The 20,326-nt window shown below is 47.7% G+C and overlaps 1 long non-coding RNA gene across 1 annotated transcript; it reads right to left on the reverse strand.

Moving 5' to 3' along the window:
- Positions 1-430: 430 nt before the first annotated feature.
- LOC119434948 (uncharacterized) lies at positions 431-9,478 on the reverse strand. The gene is made up of 4 exons (XR_007464618.1): positions 9,235-9,478; positions 4,841-4,890; positions 2,217-2,257; positions 431-519 (listed from the first exon to the last, which is right to left on the reverse strand). It is a non-coding gene; the product is annotated as an uncharacterized LOC119434948 (long non-coding RNA).
- Between the last annotated feature and the right edge of the window lie 10,848 nt (positions 9,479-20,326).

A 20,326-nucleotide genomic window follows, 5' to 3' on the forward strand; every position in this document is an offset into this window, starting at 1 on the left:
AACAAGTTCGAAAAGCAAAAAATCCGTATACGCTTAGATTCTGTATTTGCTCCGCTGAGCATAAAGCAACCAGTCAGCCGTCATTTGGTCGGTGCAGGAGAACTTTGCATGATGTGATATATTTTTTGTATGTCTACGATTTCTCACTAAACTGTAGCGCAGATTTAGCGCACCGGCTATCTTATGCCCTACGGTTCTCAATTACGGCATGAAGGGCGACAAACACAGCACATGCCAAAAATATCATACGTATAAAAGTGCACAGTCAAACGAAGCGCCGAAGTTTTCAGTGTTTCTTAGGCATCAGAATGCAAAGTTCATCAGTGCTACAGGAATCACTGCAACAAATCCTGCAAGTCACATCATCACTGACAACAATCAGACCATAAAACCACTGCGGTCAATTTAATAGCTGTCTCAAGAACAGTGAGATTTGGCTCCTCTAGCTGACCTCCTCCATGCTCTCGTCGTCGTCGATGTAATCTTTCAACACAGGTGGCCGTCCTTTTCTTTCAGCACCTGCAGTGAAATAAAGGCAATTTTCTTCTGTCAACACGACCAGTTTGTATGAAAAAAATTCCCCGACGATTACGATACTCCCTAATCCGAAAGTTGAGCGCAGTTCTATACGTGTGTTCATTTCGCAAAATATTGGCTGGCGCGGACAACCTGTCTCGTCCGGCACATTGCAAACGGAGTGAAAAGTGGCGCGACTGCCTCGCTAGTCCGCAGATCGCGAGAGGCAGCACGTGGGTGACGCAGGGGCGCGATTCGCAGCAGCCGCCGCAAACAGACCTCCGCTCATGCGGCGCTTTGTTTCCATAAATGGTATCGGTGGACGCGCTCGCCGCATGCCATCGGTCAACAGACGACGGCACGCTACTATGGTGCCATCTCGGCCGTCGTCGCCGCAAAGCCCGTCTGCACGGCACTACGCTTTTATTCTATGATTTCGCCGTAACCTCCTCCTCCGCTTTCCTCCTCGCCCTCACTTCGCTATCGCCGTCTTTCATCGCCGCTGCGCTCCGCGTTCGCCTTTCATCCTTTGATGTGCTCGTTCGCTCGGTAACACCGAGGGACGCCGACGCAAGATGCAGGAACGGGTGCCTAAGAGCTGTGCTCTAAAAAATATTTCTAATGCGTTTCCTTTTCTACATATTCGAGGTCTTCGCGAGAGTTCTACGGAGTTTCCGCTTTTAAGAAGCGGGATGGTTCACAATGCCAGTCGTTGCGGGTGCCAGAGTATGGAATTGCCGTCCAACACCGTCATCGTGTGACTGATCTGTTGGGATGTGATTCGAAGTTTGAAAGTCTTCGAAACTATTTCGTTGCCTGCTTCTTCACAAGCAATATATTCTCTGGCCGCGCATTGTAGAATTCGCCCATGCAAACCCGCGTTTGAAAAAGCTGAAGTACTGTATAAAAATAGAAACCAAATCAACCGCGAGATTGTAGAAGCCTCCTACATGCATGTTAACTCAGACACATGTGTCAGCCAGACCTCTATCTCTCTGCATGATAACGAAACTAAGTTTTTGGATGGCAAGATAGGCTGAGAACCTGTCATCACATGTACGCATCACATGATCAAACTTTGTACAAATATATATATATATATATATATATATATATATATTCAACTTCATTGAAATAATAAATAAGTTGTCAATCAGCGCTCCGTATCGTCTCTTCCTCTGTCGATCGTCCGGGTAGCGCTGCCCACCTCTAAGAATATACGCTTAATGACTCAAAGATGATTACATAAGGTGATACGTGGCCATCCCGGCAATAATCTGTTTTCGCCAACGCACTGCTTCCAGACCAATACCTGCAGTGATAATACCTGTATCGTTAAATCATTCTCCCGCATCGAGATATGTCCTCGATGAGCGAAATTATTGCCGCAGGGACGTTCGTTTATTCTATGCTTGTGTCAAGTGAAGAATTCTCCAGGTGACTTCCCACAATTAATCTCCCTCTTGAAGTGACACTAGAGCTCTTTCAGAGTTTACCAGGAACACGGGACGGGGGATGTCAAAATTCGAAGTCTCAAACGTATCCATGACGTCATAACTAAGATTCCCGGCAATAGAACTAAGGGAATCGATGAGTAACTGGAGTCTGGAGCTTTTTGAAGGATTTCTTCGTTCACACAATATTTTGTTACCGACGCATATTAATACAAGGGCACTCCGAACTGGAGACGACGTGCATACCTGATGACGACGCTGCAGGTTTTGCTGCTCCCACAAGGTCCCTGAAAAAAAAAACCGAAACGACACAACTTAAGCTCCGGAAACTTCCGGCATTCGCCTCTTACACGCAACACGTCAGTCGAGTGCCGCGAACCAGGGGCCGAATTCACAAAGCTTTTCGTTCGTAAGTAAGATTTGCCACTGGCCGACCGCCTTCGGTATACGAATGCGTCTATAATGTCACGATTACCTGCCACCTGCTCTTTCGAACAGCTTTAGCGCAAGAAATGTTATTGCGATAGCGATTATACGGACATTCGAGGCGCGTTCCCAACGTTGGTGCCACCACCGTGCTGTCACAATATCGACGTGCATGCGCTGCCCGCACGTGGTAGATTACAAGGTGTTAGCTGCAAAAGCGACGAAGTGATCAAAGTGGACGCACCGTCACGCTCCGCGCAATCAGCTCTGCGAGGAGCCCACAGTGCAGCGAGCAGTCTGTCTTAAACTGCTGGCACGAGCTTTGCGCACTCACACATTAGCGCTCCTGCTTAGCATCTGTGTGCATACCACACCGATGTGTGTACACATGTCGTAGCGTAACGGACAAAGAACGTCAAGCTGGGTCTACCTAATCCTTTCTGTGGGCGCTGACAAATGCCGGCGGGCTTCCCGCCGGGCTCATCTTGTGAGCCATCTATGTGCGACGCCAGTGACGCCGTTACCGGCATTCCTGGTCACGCTAGCGTTGTGACACGCTTGGTAATCTGTCACAACGCGGCTCCTGCTGCACGGCAGCATTCAGTTGTCTCGCGTGCTGCGTTGCGCCTTGTCGCCTCCGCGTATATTTAGAACACCACGCGAGGGCCTCGAGCGCAACTGTAGATCTTGCTATCGCTTTAAATGATGTGCCTTCGTGTAAAACTGTCAAATTTTAACAGCGGAACTGTTTAAGCCGGCCGTAATTTGTAGCGCGTTAACAGAAAAAAAGTGGGATGTGGGCCTACCCTGGCGGTATTGCAGAAAGGATCCAAGCGCTATGGCACATACCCCTGTGAACTAGCGAAGCTGAGCCTGGCTAAGTCTAGCTAAGCATGGTTGGGACTACTTAAGCTTAGTCAATCATCGAGAGCGAATCGATAGCCAATGAATAGCTAATCAATAGTCGACAAATAATAAATTACGGAAAATGCTGGGGATGGTTTGGTAGTGCTTAGCCTAGCCCAAACACGTGGCCAATACCATGTGATAGCCAATCAATAGCTACTCGATAATCGATCAATAATCAATAAATTTTGGAAATTGCTTGGGATGACTTGGTAGTGCTTAGCCTGACACAAAGGCCAGGACTAGCTAGGTGCCCATCAGCTCTGCTGTCTTCTTTAGCATTGCGGCTCCAGTGCATTTTTGTTTTGCGTGTTTGGGTCCCGGATTCATCGAGAGCTGGTTGTAAGAGAGATAGTTGTGACGATAGGTGATCAGTCAGTAGGCCACTGAACAATTTCGCGAAGCTCCCAGAGGTTCTCGCGGTGTAAGCTACGACGTCCGCTCCTAGCTCTGGTAAAGATTTAGGGTCAATATACTGTTCGAAGTTGTACCATCAGTGATGATATGAGTGATTACATTTGTGTTATCTGTCTTATTGCGGAAAATATTTAGACAATACAGTACCTATACATATAGGTGCTTCCTCGAAAAATAATTTCAGTCCACCCCGTCGAGCAAATAGCAGGAAACACACAAATTGCTTTCAAGGGGCCCTAGTCGCTAAGCCCACATACGCACCGCATAAAAGTGCTTAATCTGACTACATGTTCTACGGATAAGCTACTTGTGATATATCAACATTTCAGATTCAAATCTACACATCACGAAAACCGTTTTTTTTCCTTTTCTTTTTTGTTCACGTACGGAACAAAAAAGACGGTTTTTTGGGGGGCTATACATTGTAACAATCATGGCTGTACCCCAGTGTTTGAACACTCCACGGTTTTTTACAAACACAATGACGTTCGCACTTGGGTTACAGTCGAAGCTGCACAGATGAAACGAGAGGAGTGCGCGTGTCAGCAAACCTTCTGCGTCATTATCAGAAAGATAACTGGGGCCTGATTCACAAAGATTTTATTTCATAAGTTCGCTTTGCCATTGGCTGGCCATCTCCGCTAATGATATGTCTGGCATCTAGATTGGCTAAAATTATTTCTTACGAAAAGTTCTAGCGTAAGAGGTTTTTCTGAATTCTGGCCCTGGCTTTCTTGGATTGCGACTGCTGGTGCGACAGGCGCTCGCGGTAATTTTATTAGTCGTTAACTTCCTAACGCCCCACCTTCGGTGAAGGTTTTGGTTTTACACGTGGCGGGTTTTTTCTCCCTTATCTTGTAATACTGCTTTCTACCAACATGTATAAAATCCTCGGTTTTCTGCATTAAACTCAGTTGGAAGTAAGCGCTTGTCTGTGTTTGCTGTCGTCCCGTCTTCGGTTGCGCTTTTAACTTACTAGACCAAACTGCCAACCCCCACTACGGCGTGCCTCACAATCATATTGTAGTTTTGGCAGGTATAAGCCCAGAACTCAATTAATTTATTTAAAAATACGTTGCCCGCTCACACTCGTACCGCTCCAAAGCAAGAAACACACTAACGTCGCAATCCTTTGGTCACCAGAGTTGAGAACTGCAGTCTCGACCTTCTGCTGAAGAAAAAAATACGGCATATCAGTATTCTGTGCGCCAAGGCAAATATAATCGTAAAGTGAACACGCGTTCGATCGACCGTACGTACTATCAAATATATTTTTCACCTATACAAACGTTCTCTGATTAAATTTTAAAATATCTTGGCAAGCGTGACCAATGCAGCATCTCTAAACAAATTTCAAGGCCAGGGCTGGTGATGGCTGTCATTATAAACGCACAAAGGTACGATCCGTGCAGCTGACTATAAATGCGACTGCGTACGCTCTAGCCATACATAAAGGAACGAGTCGAACTTATAGCTAACTGCTACGTCCACTTCTTTGCATTCGCTGCACTCTTCTTTGCATTTTCGGGGAGGAATTCGATACTGTGTTGTATATTTCGTTAATCTGCAACTAGATGCAGCTACTTTGGGCCCCACTGTCACTATCGGATGCATAATTTCAGCTTGTGGAACAAGTCGTGGTTCATCCACCAGGAACAAGACGTGGCTAAACGTAAATCATGTTCAGCCACATAGCCGCGACATCGCAAGCTGTTGACCGATAGCACAACTTCTGAGTGAGCACTATCTATTAGCTGCTAAATTAGCTGCATATATGAAAACTGGCTATGATGGTAGCCGCTACACGACAGCCTAGTTCCTTGCTATACCTCAAGCACTTGGATTAATGCTGCAAGGTAAACCCAGCAGCGCACTACTTCTAAGTATATTTACAAAGTGTTTCTGAGGGCACCCCAATTCAAACAATTATTTAATGCAATTCCCTGCCTCTTGAGACACTTGTGCGAAAAAAAATGAAGAGTTAGCACGAAGCAGTACAGTTAAGCGCTGGATAGCCTCCAATGCTTTCTTTTAAACTTATGATATCTCCATTAATGAAGTAACGCGCACCTTTGCGTTGAATTGACTTGGTGCTGACAGATTCAGAAGGCGAAATGGCACGGGATCTTTACAAATAAAAGCAATGCCCGTATAAGTACAAGGAACGTAATGTACGATAGCTTCAAAGTTATTCGTGGCTGCCTAACACACACTCCTTTCTTTAAAGTTCCCGCTTCTTGTGAACCGTCACAAGGCCCTGGCGGCGTGAAGATGCCATTACAGAAAAGGTATAGCAGAAGATTAAGGAAACGATGTAAACATTAAAAAAAAACGCTTTCACCGCGTTGATGCAGTTACGTGGTGAAGGAATGCCTGTCTGGTGCTGAAAAAAATTCAAATATGCCAGCGACATGCGTCATTCCACTTTATGCCGTCGTCACTGCCAAATATTTTTATTGTCAAGGTTGCCAGGAATATTCTATAGAAAGAAAGGAGTGCTACCTAAATGCGACAGGAAACAAGACAACGTTGACGTACATGCACGTAAAAAGCGAATAAAAATACTCAATATGAGAAAAGTAGTTGAGGGTGCGGGGAACAAACTAGGATTTGACAATAGCACAAGGAAAGGAATGCAACAATATCATTCAATTAAGCAACATTGCACCATCTTCATTTCCCCCAATTTCAGTACATAAAAATGCATGAACCATGCACGTCGACCTTGTCTTCTTTTGCATCGACTCCGATTGACAGCTTTTTAAAAAATTAAAAAAAAAAGCCAGGCGGAAACAGTACTGTCTATTGTGCAATGTGCTTAATTGTCTACTATATTGGGGCTGATTACCGCCGTTCCATTAATTTTACCTACTCTGCGACTGATTCTCGCTCCGTGTCTCGTCGACACCAACATTTTGATACCGTTTGTGACTCGCTACGACGCTCTGGAGGCCTGGAAGGGCCCTTCTTTGAAGACGCCTCATAGATATTCAAATCCCACGTACACCAAAGCCGTGTGAATCGCCAATGAAGACCTCGTCTTCAAAAATGTAGTCAAAAACAGCAGAAAGAAGAAAAAAACGTTAGAAAATCTTTTTCACGGTTGGATGATGATTTACTTTACGATGTGTGAATTTGACGCCATGCGGCTTCAGGTGGCTGTAAAAGCGAGGCTCCATTACTTCTTTAGCGGCTCCGTTGTCTTTGTTCGCTGAAGCATTTTTAACAAGCACGACAGGTCATTTTACTTCTAGACTTAATATGGCGTTAGGGACACTTCTTTTGCTAAAGTTGTGATAAATAGTCCTATAGTACATCCAGGTGCAAAGCTAGTCGATAACGACTACGAAGACAGTGAATTTGTGAGGACGAAATATTCCCTTGATGAAAAAGCTGAATATTTCTTCTACGAACTTGGGTCTCAAAAATCAAATATTCAACACGCCCTGCAATGTAGAACAGGAAGTTTGGGCACCTGCGATAAGCTTTTCTTGTTCCAGTTATTGCTCTATTTCTTTGTTGGGATATTACCAAAGGATGTTACATAGTATATTAAAAGGAAATGCTAACCAGATTTTGGAGTCCTTCGAATAAAAAATATATTGAGAAAGCTGGAGATTCGTCAAAGTATACATAAAAGTATACATTCGTCAAAGTGTGCATAAATATGTATCCAAAGTATACATATCTGTATACGTCATTGTATATAAATATGTGGGTCATCTGAAGCCATAAATAAACATTGACGGCGTGAATGACGCCGTATCCGTTACTTTTAGAAAATTTTAAAATTGATGTGTCTCTTTTTGTATCCTGTTTCTGAAAGTTGTTTTCCACCAAATGTGTACTATGTATATGAAAAATGCAGAAAAAAAAAATCCCCTAATACATGTAACATGTAGTAGGGGAAAAATTTATACCTAAACAAAGAGTTTTTTAAGACCGACATGAAGAGAGACTCGATGACGACGAGAAGGCGCGTGTGAAACGGTGGTGTTGATGAGAAGCGCTTCCCGTGGGCAGCGCGTGCGAAGGGAGACACCTGTAGTGCTGCACTGCCGATCCGGGCAGCTTAATGGTTTAGCTCGACCATCACCGTATGCTCATTCTATCGCTCTGGCCATGGACGTGCTACTGAATTCAGTTTTTAATTAAAACCTGTTTAAAACTACAAGAGGCCAGAGGTCCTTTGTCCTTTGTTTAACGCTGCGCGCCCGGTACTTCCATGGGCCATGAACGAGGTGCGAGTCATCAGCGTGACATATCATTCTTGACAGGCACGCAGTGAGCGCAGAGTTTTCAAGAAAGGAAACATAAGCAAACATCTTGACAAAAAGTGTTACGGAGGATCGCAATGCATTAACAAATAAACTTACATAAGATAAATAAATCAAGTTAACAATAAACAAATAAAATTTGGAATAAAAGCCGGCTCCCAAACTCGGAAAGATGCACGCACGACCGTATACGCTAGAGCAACTCACAATCACAGGCGTCGTCCGCTGGCGATAGGGTGCGTGTTATTATCGATTCCGGTCACTCACTGACTTTGGACTTCTTAAAAATGTCACAGTTTCGCCCTAAGGGCGAAGCAATGAATGCGATAGCAACACAGCAATGTCATACGAAGTAAGGTGAGCGGCTTTGGTAGCAACAACACGCAGAACTGTTGTCGACGCCATCGGCGTTTTGCCCGCGTTAGCTCAAAATGCGTGCGGCGTTGGTGACTGTTGCTGGAGCCTCTGATATAAATAGGCACTTGGTGCCGCAGCTAAACGTCGCCTCCCTTCCCTCCCCCTCCCCCACGGCCTCTCGCGCGTCCGAAGAAGGCGCGTTTGCTCTACATATATGGTGATTGTAAAGGAGGAAAAGAGACGCCTACTTCTGCAGCCCTTAAGCGAGCACGGCGCAGAACGCGCGTTTGTTCTCCGCCGTGCGTTCACTCCCCGTGAAAGACGCGCCGCTCGCGCCCTTTCACTCGCACATACAGCGTTCGGCGCGCGGCGACGATTTCATCTCCAAATGACGTCATACGGAACCTCACGGCGACGGCGACGCCGACGGCAGAATCTGCTTTGAAGTGTCCATATAATTGCTATCGCAATAAAAAGAGATGTTTTCGTAATTGTCGATTCGGTCCCGAAATTCAGCGTAGAAAGCACCTTCCTGAGAAAGTAAGCCAGAATGTACTCCGTTCACGCGGCGCACCTATGCGTGCGTGTGTGCGTCTCTCGGTGTGTGTGTGTGTGTGTGTGTGTGTGTGTGTGTGTGTGTGTGTGTGTGTGTGTGTGTGCGTGCGTGCGTGCGTGCGTGCTTGAGTGAGTGAGTGAGTGAGTGAGTGAGTGAGTGAGTGAGTGAGTGAGTGAGGTGAGTGAGTGAGTGAGTGAGTGAGTGAGTGAGTGTGAGTGAGTGTGCGTGCGTGCTCGTGCGTGCGTGCGTGCGTGTGGGTGAATGCGTGTGCCTCTGTTTGTGTGCGTGTATATGTGTGGATGTTCATTCTCCGCAGCAGCCTTACCTCGGACTCCTTGCGGCTGGCACTCTCGCTGACGGTGTTCACGGCGCCCAAGGGAGGCCTTGCCGATCGGTTGAGCAGCTGCGACTCGATCGACTGCACCAGGTCGGTGATTCGCGTCTGCGGCCGGGACGACCTCAGCCTGCCGGAGGGAGGATGCGTCTTGGACGCCACCGACGGATACCTGCTGCTGGTGGCACCGGCTGAGGTGCGCTGCCGTGCGCACACCACGCCTTCGTCATCGTCGCTGCTGCGAGGCGACGTCATCGAACACAACGACGTCATCCAACATAGATTCTTTGCCACGCGTTCACTGTCACTATTCTAGGTAATTTTGTTGCTTCTGAACATTCCCGCATGACCATCTGGTGCCCCCAGCGCTGCCTGAATCGCGGAAGATCTTGTGCTGCAAGACTAAATACAATTGCCGAAACCTTAAGTATTGGATATTCGTGGTCGTGACAGAAAGCACGTCGTTTTGATAGAGTTGTGGCGGTCGTGTTCTCGGTTTCGTTAACTGGACTATAGGGGCGTCACAGTTCAGTGCAGGAAAAACAGCTCCTGTATAAAATGCCACACAGCCCACCCCCCTGTTCTTGTCGTGCTTTTTGTATCCGTCGCTGCAGTGCTGCTTGAGTATGTTTCGATATTATGGGAACACTATCGCGCTTCTATGAGGTAACACCCCTCGTCTCTACACGCAGAATATGTTGCTAAGCACCACATGAACCAAGTCGCCAAGTTCGTGACGCAGCAGCACTCGACTTCCCGGAGTTCTCTTCTGCTTCGCAGCTTGAACGAGCGGGATTCAAATATCCGTTTACGCGAATCATCGCTGATGGTCGCTTTGGTCGAAAAGTGACCGGTTTTGGGTTAGTCACTCGCTGCTTGACTTTTCAACTTTCCTTAGGGAGTTAAAAACTTGCAAACCAATCAGCATCACGTCTGGATATAGGACGTCATATTACCTGTTTGCTTTTCGAATCAAATCAATCTATATACATCTCCAAGGGAGAAATTTCACATCGTTAAAAAGCTGCTTAGGAGCAGCTTGACAAAGGCCGGTCCCGCGCAGTTCGGCGGCACTGAATAACTAAATGGAAAGAGCGATAAAGATAAAGGTAGATATGTCGACAGTGTGATGTGTAGTGCGCGACACGGCGCGGCGGTAGGAGACAGTGATATGTGTGGTGCGCGACGCGGTGCAGTGGTTGGACACAAGGAGCAGACGACAAGGAGAGCCCGCGCCGCTCTACCGTGGCGCGCCGAAAACGACGACGCCGAAGAGCGGCCAGCGCGTGAACACGCGGCACAAGAAAAGAAATCAAAAGGAAAAAGCCAATCCAATCACAAAAGAACACGGAGCCTCGAGCAGCCAATGAGAAATCGACGAATCGACCAGAGCAGCAGAAAAAGGAGCCGCGCTGGCAGTAGGAGGAGGAGTTCCAGAAGCGGCACCAGGACAAGGTCGGCCACCGGATCGGGAGTTGAAGACGGCCGTCGGGTTCCGGACCCGAGCCACCAGGACTTCACCCGGCCGGGGCCTCCTGCCAACCCGTTCCTGGGCGCCGCCACTCCATCCGTTCGAGAACTGCTGCCCGAGGCCGGCAAGCGTCTGCGCCCGTGGGCAGAACGAGAGCTGTTGGGCTACGGGCCCGAGCTCTACGACCAGCTGCCCGGTCAGAACGCCGCCGCCGTCAACCCCTGCTGCCAAGCCGCCTGCCTTCCGGGCATCGCCACCCTGCCCGATAGTCAACGGCTACTGCCCGAGGCCGGTGAGCGTCTGCGTCCGTGGGCAGAACGTGAGCTGTCGGGCTACGAGCCCAAGTGCCACGATCAGCTGCCCGACCAGAACGCCACCACCGTCGGCCCATGCTGCCGAGCCGCCTGTCTTCTCCCTCCGAGCCAGAGCTGCCACGCTCTGGCAGCCTGTACGACGCTCCGACACAACGTCTTTTGGTGAGACCAACACCGCTTATCTCGTCGTCTCGTCTCCGCTTCGCCGCGTTGAGACTGTAGTGCATATGCACACCCGCAGCCTGCCCGAACTTGCCTCATAACATTAGCGTTCCAGCTACGTGTTTCCATGTTATCTTTGTGTGTTTGTTTTTATGGGTTAATTTTCGTTTCTAGTTTCATTAAAAGTTTGTGTGTGTGTTTCCTAACAAACGGCTTTGTCCTCGATTGGGTTCTGGGAGGCTCCGCCTCAGAGAACCGCCAGAAAATATAACACGAAGGAACCTGCTCATCACAAATTGGCGTCCGCGACAGGACGAAGCCGTTTGTTTGGATTCTGTTGCTAATTCTAACATTTGAAAAACATGGCTAGCACGCGAGAGCTGTTAGCTTTAGCCGAACGCATGGGGCTTGAGGGAGCAGAGCTAAAAGCGTGGTTCGCCGAGCGGCAGGCGCGAGCGCGAGAAGAACGCGCTGCGGAGCGAGAAGCGAAAAGAGAACAGATTGAGCGCGAGGCACGTGTTTTGCAGTTGCGTCTCAGGGTCGCGGAGGCGAAAAGGGCACGCTCACTGAGAGAGATGTGCGAGCTGGAGTTATATGCAAGCTCTATTGAGCAATCGTTTGACGCGGGCTCCAGACTAAGCAGCTCAACATATTTGACTATTGATTGCCCCGAACACCGTCACGGGTGTTTGTTAGAAAAAGGCACTGAACAAGAGGGCAGCAGAGAAATAGGCAGGAAACGGACCAGTGCAGGTCCCGACGTGAACCTCAAGGAGGCTGAGGACAGCGTGAGGAGCAGGCAGCAGGCAACTACTAATGAAATCGAGGCACCCATACGCATCTGTGCTGAAAAAGCACATTGGATAAAGAGGCTCAGATGCCTTCAAAAAGCCCAACGGAATGGGCAACGGTGCGCATTGGCAGTGACCTCGAAGAGGACACCACCAGCAAAGGGGTAGCTTGCGAACCAGTTCAGTTGAAAGCACATCGCATAAAGAGGCGCAGATGCTTCTACAAAGCCCGACTGATCGGGCAAACGTTCGCAAAGCCAATGGCCTCGAAGAGTGCGAAGCGAGCGATGAAATGCTCCCCCACTCTTCCGGTGTACCACTTGCGGTGGTGATAAGTGGCCTCAATAGGTTTGAGCACCACTCGAATACCTCACCTCATGTGAGGATAAGCTCGCCTGCCTGCGTCTCTGAAGACCTGATAGGTCATTGTGCAATAGATATGAGTACAGAGATACTCAGCAAGAAGACAGGTACCGAGGTTCTCGGAGGAAGCAGCAGAGTAGGCTCAAAAGAGTCATGTGACTTACAGTGCAAGCCACTGTGCAGGGTAGCACTTAGTGACGACGTATGCACGCAAGGTCAACATGATGGCCTGCTTGCAGTAGACGTCGGTAAACGAAAGTTGGACTCCGCTAAAGAGCACACGTCGGAGGTATCTGAAACAGGTGCGAGAGAATGCAAAGGTGACATATCGACCTTGCATCTCCCCATGACAAAGGAAGCAGAGCAGTCATCTCTCGGGTTAGGCGGGGGTAATTTATGCTAAGACGCGTTCGAAATGCTTGCAGGACCAGATAGAGGCCGGCAATACAGCTAAGCGTCTGAGTCAGGTCTTCGGAAAGAGCAGATGCTCGCCGCTTCGAAATCGCATAGCATTGGCACCGCTAGTGCCGTCTCGAACACAGAAGAGACGCGCGGTTCGTCTCATCTGGGACGCAATAACTTAAGAAGGCGATTGAGTAGCCGGTTGCCATATCAGGATTTGACCTCGGATAGGAACATATTTGTTAGACAACTATAAGTGCTTTATTTGAAGTAGTTTTTGTGAGGGTCATCCTTTATACGCCCCGTAAACATTGTATTTAACTTGTAAGGGCTTTTGCTTGTTGTGTGCATTCGTGAGTGTTGTGCTTCAATGCCCCGTGAACTTTAAGACTAGAATATGTGTGGTGGACCCACAGTGATTGAAGTGTGAAATGTGTCGCGCACTGACCGGCAGTTTTTTCTGTGGAAAAACTTGTCCCAAAAAGGGGCTTATGTGATGTGTAGTGCGCGACACGGCGCGGCGGTGGGAGACAGTGATATGTGTGGTGCGCGACGCGGTGCGGTGGTTGGACACAAGGAGCAGACGACAAGGAGAGCCCGCGCCGCTCTACCGTGGCGCGCCGAAAACGACGACGCCGAAGAGCGGCCAGCGCGTGAACACGCGGCACAAGAAAAGAAATCAAAAGGAAAAAGCCAATCCAATCACAAAAGAACACGGAGCCTCGAGCAGCCAATGAGAAATCGACGAATCGACCAGAGCAGCAGAAAAAGGAGCCGCGCTGGCAGTAGGAGGAGGAGTTCCAGAAGCGGCACCACGACAAGGTCGGCCACCGGATCGGGAGTTGAAGACGGCCGTCGGGTTCCGGACCCGAGCCACCAGGACTTCACCCGGCCGGGGCCTCCTGCCAACCCGTTCCTGGGCGCCGCCACTCCATCCGTTCGAGAACTGCTGCCCGAGGCCGGCAAGCGTCTGCGCCCGTGGGCAGAACGAGAGCTGTCGGGCTACGGGCCCGAGCTCTACGACCAGCTGCCCGGTCAGAACGCCGCCGCCGTCAACCCCTGCTGCCAAGCCGCCTGCCTTCCCGGGCATCGCCACCCTGCCCGATAGTCAACGGCTACTGCCCGAGGCCGGTGAGCGTCTGCGTCCGTGGGCAGAACGTGAGCTGTCGGGCTACGAGCCCAAGTGCCACGATCAGCTGCCCGACCAGAACGCCACCACCGTCGGCCCATGCTGCCAAGCCGCCTGTCTTCTCCCTCCGAGCCAGAGCTGCCACGCTCTGGCAGCCTGTACGACGCTCCGACACAACGTCTTTTGGTGAGACCAACACCGCTTATCTCGTCGTCTCGTCTCCGCTTCGCCGCGTTGAGACTGTAGTGCATATGCACACCCGCAGCCTGCCCGAACTTGCCTCATAACATTAGCGTTCCAGCTACGTGTTTCCATGTTATCTTTGTGTGTTTGTTTTTATGGGTTAATTTTCGTTTCTAGTTTCATTAAAAGTTTGTGTGTGTGTTTCCTAACAAACGGCTTTGTCCTCGATTGGGTTCTGGGAGGCTTCGCCTCATAGAACCGTCAAATATTAGACAAAAGAACCTGCTCATCACACACACACATTACAAGCCTTTGGAACCAGAAAATTTTGTTTTAGTGCACTGCGTGTACAGCGTCCTGATTCGGTAAAGTTGGTAGCAGAGAGTGGGTAGTCGGTAACGATGCTACTATTAACCATTACAAGAGTTTAAAAATTTAGTAATGAAGTAAACGGTAAAATGTGTACGTGTTGAAAGAGCGGTGTCATGATAGCATTGTATTGTGAGGAAGTCATAAAGTGGACAGCCCTCTTTTGAAGTTTTATAAATGGCTCAATGTATGAATGGCCCAGAGATGTAGCACAGTACCACAGATGGCTGTGGAACAAGCTGAAATAAATTTCTCGAAGGGTTTCTGTATCAAAACAATTTCGGCTCTTGAGCAGAATATAACAAGCCTTGCCGAGATTTTTGCAAAGCTTGTCAATGTGAGGTTTACATAGAAACAACTCATCTAATTTGTACAACCCCTTGATGGGCCCCTCAGAAATTTAAGAGGACCGTTCGCCAGGGCCCTGTGGAAAATTTTAGTTATACTATAAAAGTTGTAAAGTGTCTTCCAAGGAGTATTCTACCACAAGAATTCTTGAAAACGGCATAGTAGCAGCCGAAATAGAAGCAAGGAATCTGTAGTACAAGAACGTGACCTGCTCTTCGTGCACAGAGGCATTCTTTCTTTGCCCAACCAGCAACGCAAAGGACCTTTCTCTCTTGCCTACTCCCATATAAGAAATGAGGGTTCACCTCCTTCTCTCTCTTTTTTTTTGCAAAACACATAATGCACTTTTCTTCATTTTTTTATTTAGATCATGACAACGGCATAATACATCCATGTTACATTTACAAGTCGAACTTCAATGAGTTTGTTGACATGATGGCAGATAATAAATGTAAGGAGATGGATCGTTGCGAAGGTGCATGAAGCTAAACATTGTTCCCGCGTCAATTCCACACCTTACGTCTCTGATGTTGCCTAGCTTTGTTGTCCTTTGGTGCAGACTACATGGTGACGTTCACAAAAGATTTACAGATGTTAGGCCCTTCTCGCATGCCCGTCTTGTACGATGAATTACTGTGGCGGTTAGCACTGGTAACATCAGTAGCCACCCTAACCGAGATTACGCAGCAACATGGCACCGCCCATGCAGCCCAGACCACCCGCTTCAATCTCAATTTGCCCTTTTACTAGCTGTACGCCCTGACAGCAATAAATAAATGGTAAAATCCATCACTGCATAGTCTCATCTCATGATGAGGACAAAGCATTAGGTATTTCTTGTTGTTCTTATTGAGATCAGCTGCTTGTTTTGACACTGCTAGGACTACACAGGCAGTAATAGTGGTTCGGTTTCTATTTAGCAGGTGGCACCACAGCAGTAGCAATGGTGATGCATTGACGATGCAGAACGCTACGAAGGCGTCATTGTTCACTGCATCATTAATTCCTACTCTGCTCTAGTACGGTACGTGATGACAGTGGTGAGCAAACGACAAATACACGCTGAGCAGATGGCGCGGTGCATGTGAACATTTATCAGGGTGTTCACTTTTACTAAAACTGGCTCAGGAGGCTGTATTGAACTGCTCAGATAGCGATGAAGCAAAGCCCAACAGTAGCATTCATGGAAACGCAGCCTTTAGTTACAACGTAGGAACATTTGTTGCGTCACTGCTCCAACAGTGGCTGATGTATCGAAAGGATGGCAAGCAGACACTGAGCAGCTAATGCAGCATGGATGAACACATCTGGAGGGGAATTCAGCCTTCCTATTGGCTAAGAAGCCCTGCCGCTGCCCCAGTGCTGCAAGGAACTACTGAGATGGAGTATAACTGGCAAAGCACATTGTTCAGCATGAAAGGTTGGGTAGTGGCAGAGAAGGTGCATTGCAGTGTCGTCACATCCGCAAAAAATAGCATGTGGCACATTTGCATTGTTTACATTACAGCACATGACACCTAGCACAAAATTAATAATTGCAATACGTGGAGCAGTGATATAACTTTTAAGCTGTTCCCTAGCCTCCCCTCTTCGTAAAGAGTAAAATGTGCAGTGACAACACTGGAAACAAACAACACGTGTACAAAGCAAGGAAAGCTGGTTTGATACAAAACCCATACTGAGATGCAAAGAGCACAAACGACCAGCAGTGCTTCTGCGCTGTTTACTTCAGAGCACATGCATAAAAAGCACCCTAAAGAGCTTGTAGTGTGCGTCCAACTCAGCAGCTGCTTAGCTACAAGAAAGTTCGGCCAAGGAGAAGGAGGTTTCATTATTTTTCAATATATGTGTACACGTACGGTTTGTTTCCGCCGCCTTGAATTTTGGTTTTGGCATCCTTGAATTTTGGGTCTAATGTTCTGTACAAACCGTTCTGTATGCACGGTTCACTTCAGAGCATATGCATATCGCATAAAACGAATACTTATACGCCTAGCACCACTGTGACACATTGCACGTATACATAACAGTACCCTTCACCTCGTACAGTAAGAACCCCAGCACTCAAACGCTCTGTACGTGTTCGCGGTCACCAAGGCGCATAGCAGCCAGAAAACAGCTCACATGAAGCAAGGCACAAACAGCACATTACGAATGGCTGCGATGACGCGACAATAAAGCTAATCGCTACAGGTCATATGGTCACTTATTAAACACAAACCAGCACTGCACAATGCACATACACGTATGAGCGTCGCCGCGATGAAGCGCGCACACACACCTAGGTACACCATACGCTGAGATGGGCGACCGCACTATTTTCGTTCTGGCGCGTACTGAATGCATGTGTCATGCTTAGAATGCGCGTGTATGTGATGGCCTTCGCGTTTGTACTGCTGGTACTGCACAAGCGAAATACGGCCCAACACTCACGAAATCGCCGGTTTCATTGCTTCCGACGCTCGCGTAAACACAACACATTTCCATCTGTTGCCGTTGACGATCGCACGCGCTGAAGAGGTCAGGCAGGGTACATCGGATTACTGCGTTCGACGACTGTCTCCGCGAGTGCTCGATAACTCTTGCAATGATCCCACAAAAACACAGAAACGACAAAAAAAAACTGCCACAGCAGCCTAGGCGCCTAGGCCTCGCGCTTCGCTTCGCTTCGAACCAGCGCCATGTTTCTGCGGTCGCCGCATACATGCTGCATACTGGAAAAAGTTCACGACCGCCTCTCGTGACGTCAGAGCGGCCATTTTAAGCGGACCGCGCGAGGGCGGTGTGGCTTGCGGCGATGTGCGGCTCGAGCGTGTACAGGCCTTAAGAAGCATCGAGACGATGCTTCTGCCGCCGGGGGTTTAATGTCACGTACGAGTTTGTACCGCTGTGGACAAAATGACGTTGGTTAGGGAAGAAGAGGCTGAAGTGTCTCGGAGCTCGGTAGATGCTGCCACCCTTGCCACAGAGCTACAACCCTCTAACTGTATATATTGTAAATACATATATTTTCTCCCCGTAACAATATTTATATACACCCTTTGCTAACAACTTACTATTTATTACTTTCTGGCAAAAACAATGCTATCAACACTCCAGGCAAATTTTGGGTGTTGTCGTCGCCATGCTGTTCCGTAGTGAATACGAAAGTCATATAAATGAGCGACCCAGACACTCTGGGTGCGGGAAAAAGCACGTAACAGTGAGCTGAAAAGGATGGCAGCTTGATGAGCATTATCTTCCCACGGTGCTCAATATTAGGGTGAGTTGCAGGTGACGTAAGCAAGCGCGAAAGGCAAGGAAAGCACGCGTCTTCTGCTCTACCCCTGCCGAAGCTGTGAATGACTGTGCACGGCTGACGCTTATGCGGCCTGCATGCCATATTTAATTGTTGGTAATCATTGGTTGGTGTAAAGATAACATGCGAGCAGGGATGGCTCCTAACTTCATGCGTGCTGTCTTCCTTGCCGGGCTGTCTTTCCACGCCCCTAGTGAAGTTACTGTTTGAATGAGGCAGTAACGTGCGGAAAGTTGCTCAATTTGCTTGAGTTATTACAGGTGACAGGTGCCCTGTGCCATTCCAGGTACTGGAATGGCACAGGGGCAAAGCAAAGTGCAAAGCTCGTCTCTGCGGTATACAAGCATTTCTCATAAATGCTTGTGGGAGCGTTGGTGGCGCTTGTGTGTTGCGGAGAAAGGTCTATTATGAGAAATAAATTACGGTATCTGCCAATAAGCACACTCCTCAGTATATTGGTGGTCTTTTTTCTCATTGGTTTCTCATTCCTTCGATGTCTCAGTTTACTGTGCCCATTTCTGCGAGAAAAGTTTGTCCGGGGGTATTTTACTCTACATCGTCCTCTAAGACCCCTTGTACAATACATTGCACATTGCCTTCAACTTTTTTGATAAATTCATTTGGAGGGGATTATGCGAAATATTCATTCTGGGTATGAAGTACGGTGCATATGTAACTGTAAAAAAGTGGTTTACTCTTATTCTTGTCATCCACTTTTGAGAAAATTGACAATAAATTGGCCTAGACCTCTGTGCCGTCCCAGGCGGATGAAAGCAACCTCAAGGTGTGTTTTGAAGTCACTGAGATTGCGTGAAAATACAGCACGCGGCAGCAACATGGCATTATATGACGTGTAGTTCCTTGAAGAGGGATTATGTCCCATAGTCGTGTTCAGGTCTCGGGAGGATATATTGCAGTAAAGGTGTGGTAGCAGGTTTTACAGCATACTGAATAGAGCATCCACAAATGTTTCCACTCGGAGGCTCGATATGTCACCTACGTCAGCATATCTAACACATTTTTTTATTCATTCACCTGCCACACAAAAGAAAATAAAAGCATGAGATTCCTGAAGTCCTGATGTCATGGGTCCTTTACCACTTGGAAAGGTAGAGTGCTATAGTCACATTCCAGATGTACTACAATGTAACTGTTCTCATGGCGTTCAACATACTCTGTAATCCCAGTCGAGTGTAGTAGTTATGATCGAAAAAATGAAGTTCATTCATGTGCGTGGACACAACTTAGTCAAAGTCTACAACAATTTGGGTGATTCAGGCTCCCTTTAATGGAACTATTTGAAGACGGTCATTCTGTATACGCTAGACCTCCCAAAAAACAGTAGGCTTCTGTCGTCATCATGTAGCTAATTTACGTCTACTGCAGATTGCAGGCTTCTCCCAACAATCTCAAATTATCCCTTCCTTGTGTCTGGTGACTTCATTGCATGCCTATGAATTTCAAATTTCATTGCACCACCCAGTCCTCCGATGTCCTTGATTGTGCCTCCTTGTCTTGGTGCCCATTCCATTGCTCTAATAGACAATCAGTATTCCGCTTTGTGGTTTGCATGGCCTCAAATTCCTGGCGTCATTATGAGTATGTGTAGAATGCCATACATCATAAGGCCTGCAAAACTGGCCCAGAACAGTGCCTCCACCTTTCCAAACACCCACAATGAACCAATTTACAATGACAAAAGTGTAAAGTGGATGTCTATATTTTCATTACTTTTCATTAGGGGCCTCTCAATCACTTTCTGTACTCAAGAGAACGAAACATCGAATTTCTTCGATGCATTCACGTCAAGTAGCTTGGTGTACTTGGTGTACACGAATGTGTACATTTTTTTGTTATTTTTAAAATAGCGTTACAAATTTGGCTCATGTCTTTCAGAATATAATTGAAAATTTGACAAGTGGAAACAAAGTTTTCACTTATTGTATGCTCAGGGTATACAAAGGGTTGACCCTTTGTACCCTAGCACCAACATATGTTGCTGTAAGTAAATGAAGTGCCACAACTTCTGTGTGGTAGTTAGATGCTGACACTGTAGTACGTTCTTATACCTAAATTGACTGACTTGTATAATGTGACAGCTGCTTGCAGGCCAGAGTTCACAAAAATGCAATGCGCTACAACAGTGCTCGTGTCTTTCATCTCGGCCTTTGTCCCATTCAAAATCGATGCTTGTTCGCTTATGTATGTACTGACTAGCCCAAGTCAGCACACTGTCGGAGCAATAGTAATATA

Source organism: Dermacentor silvarum, unplaced genomic scaffold (assembly GCF_013339745.2).
Source record: "Dermacentor silvarum isolate Dsil-2018 unplaced genomic scaffold, BIME_Dsil_1.4 Seq3344, whole genome shotgun sequence".
NCBI classification, from domain to species: Eukaryota; Metazoa; Arthropoda; class Arachnida; order Ixodida; family Ixodidae; genus Dermacentor; species Dermacentor silvarum.